The sequence below is a fragment of the Tachypleus tridentatus genome, chromosome 11 (assembly GCF_004210375.1).
Source record: "Tachypleus tridentatus isolate NWPU-2018 chromosome 11, ASM421037v1, whole genome shotgun sequence".
NCBI classification, from domain to species: domain Eukaryota; kingdom Metazoa; phylum Arthropoda; class Merostomata; order Xiphosura; family Limulidae; genus Tachypleus; species Tachypleus tridentatus.
The window spans coordinates 68,838,387-68,846,632 of NC_134835.1; the positions used below are offsets into that span (position 1 = coordinate 68,838,387).

General features: G+C 32.9%; 1 long non-coding RNA gene across 1 annotated transcript; it reads left to right on the forward strand.

Annotated features, from left to right (window-relative positions):
- The first annotated feature begins 418 nt into the window (after positions 1–418).
- On the forward strand, positions 419–1,718 carry LOC143231519 (uncharacterized). The gene is made up of 2 exons (XR_013016961.1): positions 419–694; positions 1,509–1,718. It is a non-coding gene; the product is annotated as an uncharacterized LOC143231519 (long non-coding RNA).
- Positions 1,719–8,246: the final 6,528 nt, after the last annotated feature.

The following is an 8,246-nucleotide window of genomic DNA, read 5'->3' on the forward strand; positions in this document are numbered from 1 at the left end:
CTGAGGTCTATACTATGTAAAAACTACACTGACAAACACCACACCAACATTATTTATAAAATACAATGTGATAACTGCCACGACTTCTATATTGAGAATCATGTAGAAAAATGGAAACCAAATTCAAAGAACACAAGTCACCTTCACACGTTTTCGAACACAGCAAGTCAAATAACACAACATAACCATAGAAAACACTCAAATACTAAATAAACAAACGCAAAATTAAAGAAGCCTTATTTATACAACAACTTAAACCCAAAATAAACCAATATAAAGGAACGACTTTATACCTATATTTAATATAATAAAATAAAATTATATATTCAAACATCTAACACCGCTCTCTACATTCCGACACTCGGTTACACAACCCCTTCAAACATGTGGTCAGCTTTCGGTCAGTTACCCCTTTCTTTGTGAACCTCACGATGACCGAAGGTCGAAACGTTGTATGCTCTTCTATGTAAAATATTTTCTCAACCCAAACGAGCCGTTTTTCATATATACTGCTTGTATTTGTTTTTAACAGGTGTTTTTATGAATGTCTTATGTGAAGTTGTTTTCAGTACAAACAAGTTTTATGAGTAATAGCATAAATTACTTTATTTTGTGACTTAATCAGTACTTAATTCCAAGTTTTATACTCTACAGTGGAGAAGATGCTCTTCATGAATACACAGAAATTAAAACGGTAAGTAATGTATGTGCAAATACATGACCATATTTATTTTTAAATTAATGCAGGGCCTCCATCACAAACTTTTGAGGAGGAGGGGAACCTCTAACAGATAGCTGTTTATATGTTGTGTTGACGAGGTATGTTTCCCATTGTCTAAGCTCTTCACTTACTTGAATATAGTGCATAGTAGTGGAATACATGTGATCTGTATTGGCAAACCACCTAATTATCATATTGGTCTAATTATGGGTGTGTTTTTCTTAATATAAGCTTCCCCCTCACTCCATGCACCTTCAATTTTCAAAAAGTATAGGAAAGAAAACCATATCCTTTGTTAAAATCCATACTGTAATTGAACAGCTTGTTGGTGGATTTAGGTGCAAGAATTAGCAATGACCTCGAGCAAACATCTTGTACTTTTGTGTAGACAGATTCTATCTGGACATTGAAGAATACAAGATAGCATAATGGGAAATGGTCTATGGTCAGCCATGATTATAAGTGGTTATAAATATACAGCCCAATTAACATATAAAAACAAAGGCCAGGAAAAAAGCCTTTATAATTGGGCTAATCTTGAATGCTGTCTTCAAGTGCTTACTCTACCTTTTTTAAGTATAGTAGATTAGTACAAATATAATCTCTAAGTAGATTACTCTAACAATTTTGAAAATAAATAATTGTATATTGGATGCTTGGGCAATCTTGATTGATTTATCAATGTTGAAGTTGTTAAAGGTTTTTCTTAACTAACCTTGTTATTTAACTTTCCTACTATGTGACTATTATCAGTACTGATTGCTATTTTTTCTATTTCAAACTCCAGGTTACAACGCAACTTCCACAAAAGAACTCTTAAATATTCATCTCCAGTTTCACATGCCTCAATCTGTGGATAATTTTTTTTTTATACCTAACAAGATGTATTTTCAGTATGTTCCTATCCTACATATTGTGGTGCTTTGTTCATAACTAATAATTTGGAACTTGTTAAAATCCTATTTGTCTGCAATAAATCATACTTTGTTTCTGTATATGAGATACTTTGTAACTTCTTTCTTTCAGTTACAAGGGGGGGGAGAACAAAAAAAATTGTACCATTTGAAAAAAACCCACACAGCTGCAAACAAATACCACGTTACAATTGTGTCCTAAACGAAAAGACAAATGCATACATACATAAAATCTAAAATTAATGAATATACAACTAAAAAACTATTGTGGGATATCTGTCTTTAGGTAAAGAATATGCTAGAACTCATTTTGGATATAATGCATAACCAGGCTTTGTGAATAAATAATGAAAGAAAACTATTTTGTCATGGTTTTGTTATATGTGTACGTGACATTATTTATGATTTAAAGAAAGAAGTTCAAAGGAGAAACGTTAGTTTTAGAAATATACTTTCTAATTATGGTATATGTATTTACAAACTGCCTCTTGTTTTAAAATACTCCTGTTTTGTCAAATCTCTAACCACTCCTTGAAGTCCAAAATTTGCTAATATACCATATTTCCACTAGTTAATGCATAAAACAGGCATAGGAAATTTGTTTTACAACAGCTAAAATACTCCTGTTTTGTCAAATCTCTAACCACTCCTTGAAGTCCAAAATTTGCTAATATACCATATTTCCACTAGTTAATGCATAAAACAAGCATAGGAAATTTGTTTTACAACAGCTAAAATCTTAAATTTGTTAAAGGTTTAATTTTCAAAGAGGGAAACCTTTTTATTTGTTAATGTTTGTTTCATGGTTGAATTTAATTTTCTTGTCCTTAAAATTAACTGTCATTTAATATTAGGAAAGCTTTTTAAAAACAAGAAACTCCCTATTCTTCCTTTTTAGATGTAATCTGTTGTAATTACTTTCTAGCTTTTCTAAATACCTGATAAAGCATTAAAGTTTTAAAGTATAAAAGTCGAATGGTTGCTTGAATCCTTCATGAGTATAAACTTTTTAATCTTTATGCGGCTGAACTGCCACTTTCCTTTTGGCAAACGCAAACTAACGTGGCAGGGGTTTAATTTAGAGAGAGAGAAATCAGAAGAGTTCTCTCTCCAACTGGGGTGTTCAGGAACGTTGTGGTTCCTCTTTCCTTTTTGCGGGATTTGGACAACCTTTTATTCCTTATTAATCTCGGAGCAAGTTTTCTGACTTGTATAATAGACAAAGGAGAGGAATTGACGACAAATATTGCACTCTTCGAAGAAAACGTATCCGTAAATGTACAATTTTAATTATTTAAATTACGCCACATTTCGAAATAATAGTGACTTTAATTCCTAACAATTTAATATAGAATATCCTAATTGTGAAATAAAACTTCTTTTACCAGTATTACTCATGTCTGGCCTCCCGCCACATCAAAAGTTTTTCTTGTTTTTAGAATTTCGTGAAAAGCTACATGATGGCTAGCTGTCCTTAACTTAGCAATATAAAACCAGAGGGAAGACCGTTAGTAATCGCTGCCAAAGCTTTATATGTAAAGTTGAGTAATAAAACATAACAATCGATACATGTAACATCAAAAAGCTTATTACAGTTTCATAAATTAATTGATTAAAACGCACGAAACTTTATTTAAAGCAACATCTTAGTCATAGATGATTCGTAGGATTTCGTTAATTGGCGTATTATGGCACAAACAACTAGACTATCTGCACCATTTTATACGAAAACGCAGCTTTTCTACTTGTAAAATCTTATACGCGCTTAATGAGGGCTGTCTTTAATATAGGCATATGCTCATTGCTATGTTTTATATATAGAGAATTTAGTTACACCGGAACTATATATATTCTCACTATATTCTCAGACAAACGTCAGTAACAATCTTCAGCTATAGCTCAACTAATGAGATAAAATAGTCAATGGTTACAGTAGTTCATTATGAATTGTATCATCTAGCTACTAGATATGTTTACTATCATGACAATGTGTAAAGGTAGCTACCGTAGAAAATAATTCTTTGCTCATAGTTGAGCATAAAACAAAACCAGGAAACAAGATGAATAAAAAGAAAACGTTGGAAGTTTAAAAAATTGCAAATAGGGCACGTAAAAAAAAAAGGAAACAACGTCGTAGATACTGCATACATTACTCAAACTACAAATCAATATTTTGACCCTTCTACCTAGTAGCACAGCAGCATGTCTGTAGGCAGAGAATAGATAGCCCATTGTACTTAATTCCAGATAAGCAAAGAAATAACGTAACTTACATCAGTGATATTGTTTCTAACCTCTCCAGTTTTTGAAATTCACTGTAATGGTGCTTTTAGCTCCACTTATTATAATTCTAGGTCACAGCATGAAGTCAAAATGGGGGTTTATAATTTGAATAAATAACACCTATAGTATCTCTAGCCTTTTTTTACGATCCTTATTTGCAAGTTTTTAATTCCACTTTTTTATTTACCCTGTTGTAAACATCTCAAGCAGAATGTGTATACCACAGGTAAAAAATATTATTTAAGACCGTAATAATGTTATTAAAACTTTACAAACATTTTACTGAAATGTTAGTGCCATCTGTGATGTGTTCATAAAACTAAGTGTCAAGGCATTTGTAAAATAAAGGTAATCTGAAAGTTTCAGCTACAACTGAAATTAGACTATAACAGAATGTGGTTACTGAACGAATGACTTATACTCGAACATTCATTCGAATATAGTGGGATAATATTAGAGTTAAAACCGTATTTAATGGCAAAATATAATTGGTATGACAGAATAATTGGAAAGTGAGAATTATTTTCAAGTTGAAGAACATGTGAATGAAAATGCACCAAAGTAGAAATTATTTTAATACAACATACAATGGGACGACCAAAGTTGTTGGTTGGTTTTATGTTTTTGTGTAGGAAATACAACATCGATGTTCGAGATTGTAAAGATTTAGTTTTGAATTTCGCGCAAAGCTAAACGAGGGCTATCTGCGCTAGCCGTCCCTAATTTAGCAGTGTAAGACTAAGAAGGTAGCTAGTTGTCGCCACCCACCACCAATTCTTGGGCTACTCTTTTACCAACGAATAGTGGGATTGACTGTCACATTATAATGCCCCCACAGCTGAAAGGACAAACATGTTTGTGACGGAAATTCGAACCCGCGACCCTCGAATTTCGAGTCGAGCGCCGGGCCCGATTGTAAATAAGTTTAACTTCCCAAATTAAGTATATAGTATATCAATTATTTTTATTGTTTTTTAAAAGTTTTGCTTGATGATTCGTCTGACTCTCATAGGTGTATTTTAAAGAACATTATTTTCAACACTTGTCACAAATTAAATTGAGATGTTATGGTTTGTATATATAATTTGTTTAATGAGTAACTTTTAATTATATAAATTAATTTAAAATAGCACTTTCAAGATAGTTTTAGTTTACATTATTATCCTATAATTTGTAAGCTTTATTAAGCAATAAAAAAATTTTAAAATAAAGTTGCTAAAAGTTATTCCAACAAGACTATGGGATGTGGCAGCTTTTACCTAGAGTGAAATAATTTAGAAGACTAAATACAAGTGAACCAGACTGGTAAAATCTGATGGTACACTAGAACACTGAAAAAGAACCCTTCCTCTCCCCTTCGGTGGCTCCGGGTTTCGATATTTGCGTGTGAAGAGCACAGATAACCCATTGTGTTTGTTTTTAACAAACTAGAAACTAATTGCAAATCTGATGTTCTGAAATACTATAATATGTATATTTATTACGTAGACAACGAAGTTTGTTTTATTTTGACTCATAATTATTCTCAACCCTTATCACCCCCCACACACACACACACAAGTGGAACAACTTCCTTGAAGCTTCTCTGAACGTTTATTTAAAATTTAAAAAGTAATCGTGAACAAATAATCTCTCTAAAACTGTTTTTTTTTGGCAGGGGCACGCGTGTTTGCATAACTATTACTTAATGTAAGTAACACCAGGAAGGACACACAAAAGTTCAAACAAAATGTTCGCTGCTTTTGTAAATACGAGTAATAGATGAAGGTCACGCTATAAGCCAACCATTTTGGTTACAACGGTGACAAGTAAGGAAACTGTCAATACTCCAGAACAAATAATAGAGAAATAAGATCCAGATCTTAGTAACGAGATCTACAGTTTGAAGTTTGTTTGTTTTGGAATTTCGCCCAAAGCTACTCGAGGGCTATCTGTGCTAGCCGTCCGTAATTTAGCAGTGTAAGACTAGAGGGAAGGCAGCTAGTTATCGCCACCCACCGCCAACACTTGGGCTACTCTTTTACCAACGAATAGTGGGATTGATCGTCACATTATACACCTCCACGGCTGGGAGGGCGAGCATGTTTAGCGCGAACCCTCAGATTACGAGTCGCACGCCTTACGCGCTTGGCCATGCCAAGCCTCAAAGCTATCAGAGCAGTATTTTTTGTCGTATCATACGGTGGTGACACCTGAAAGTATGAGAAACTTAAAAACAACAACCTATCGAAAAAATCCACAACTGTTTTATTTTGTTTTTCAATATATATCTATTATATTGTGTCAAAGTAAATGTGCTAAAGTTTTAAATATAAATTAATGATAAATATTTTAACAATTATTTCAACAGTATAAAGAGCATTTTTTTAAATAATTATCTTGATGTGAAGAACATACTTTGTTCCAATGTTTCTGAAAATAACTCGCAGACAGATGCGACCGGTTTTCAAAGTGTCCTTTTCCCTTAGTTTCTTTACTACGTTTTGCCACGAAAAATTCTGAAAAATACACCTTTTCTCGAACTGAAAATGTATTCGCGTATTTCATTCTTACAAATATATCCAGATACGAACACACATACACTTAATCTGGGTATGTTCCACAGTGCAGTGATAAAAGCAGTTAACTATATTTCTCCATTGTTCTTTATTCCTCGCGCCAACTTTCCTAATTCAAGTTTTTAATTTCATGATAACTTTTAATGACGTCGAGTAAAATCTCGTTGCTCTTTCTTTTACCCTTCACGTCAGAATCTACTGGGCCTGGCATGGCCAAGCGCGTAAGGCGTGCGACTCGTAATCCGAGGGTCGCGGGTTCGCGCCCGCGTCGCGCTAAAACATGCTCGCCCTCCCAGCCGTGGGGCGTATAATGTGACGGTCAATCCCACTATTCGTTGGTAAAAGAGTAGCCCAGGAGTTGGCGGTGGGTGGTGATGACAAGCTGCCTTCCCTCTAGTCTTACACTGCTAAATTAGGGACGGCTAGCACAGATAGCCCTCGAGTAGCTTTGTGCGATAAAACCTTTTCATTTCACATTTATAATAAAAATACCATGAAACTGTATCACTATCAAATGTGTGGCATTTTTCTTTAATTATACAGTGTTAATGGAACCGAAAGAAGTTTCACTGAATTGTTCATAAAAAAATTCAATGATATTAGATTAGTAATATCAGAATATTATGTACAAAATTGTTTGAAAAAATTATATTCTCATATTTTGAAGTAAGGAATTTAAATGTACATATGATATGATACAATATTAGTAGGTTGATAATTAGTTTGTAATTGCAATATACTATTTGACCAGACAGAAGTATCTAATAAACAACTTTTGAATGACGTTAGGTTTCTTTCTCATAAGAAAATAATTATCAAGGCAAATTTTAGTTACTAAAGTGGGTGAGACATTTATGGAAATAAGAGTTCAAAATTTTTTTAACTGTATCTTTAAAGATTCAGTTGGGAGGATGTTATGCTGGTTTAGTTATATAATAAGGAATAGTTACTGAAGTTAATTAGATTTGATGTTTGGCTACATCTTGACATGAAAGAAAATATAATTTTTACGGCAAAATTTTAAGAGAGTTAATATTTCGGCCATAAGGTATGAATAATTTTGGTCAACTTGCTAGTTGAGTTTATAGGGGAAGAAATGTGGAACATTTCAGTTACTAAGAGATTTTAATATAGCGTAGGTGAATTTAGTCAACATACAAAAACATGTATACATATGTGAGAAAGAGTTGGCCTAATTTAGAGAGAGAGTATTGGAGATGTATATTATTTATAGATTTAGGAAACATAAATTGATGGCCAGGATGGTAGATTTAGAAAATTAGAGATTAGGGAGTTTGTAAAAAGAAGAAGAAAAAAGGTTATTATAAAGGGCCTATCAAGAAATTTGTTTGTAATATTAGAATTAACTGTAAGAAGTTCTTTAGATATATTAAAAGTAAGTAGAATATAATGGGAGCATGACCTTTGAAGAATGGGGGTGGTTTTTCTTGGTAACTGAGATTTTTGAGCTTTAAAATGTTTTCCTATCAACTTTATTTGGGAAGGATGTTGAATGGAGTTTTTAACTGGTACTTTGTGTGGAGGAAATGTTTCAGAATTAATTTTATTTACTATTTACCTTTAAGTTGTAAAGGAAGTTGAAGGACCAAATATTGTAACTACTTGATAGGTAATTGGTCATTTGGCTAACTCTAGAAATCTAAAGGGTGATTAATATTATTCCATTTACTGGGTTTTTGAGGACTTTTTAACTTGCCATATATTAACTTAAATTAACTGAGGTGTGCATGTGTGTATGAATATTGTGGT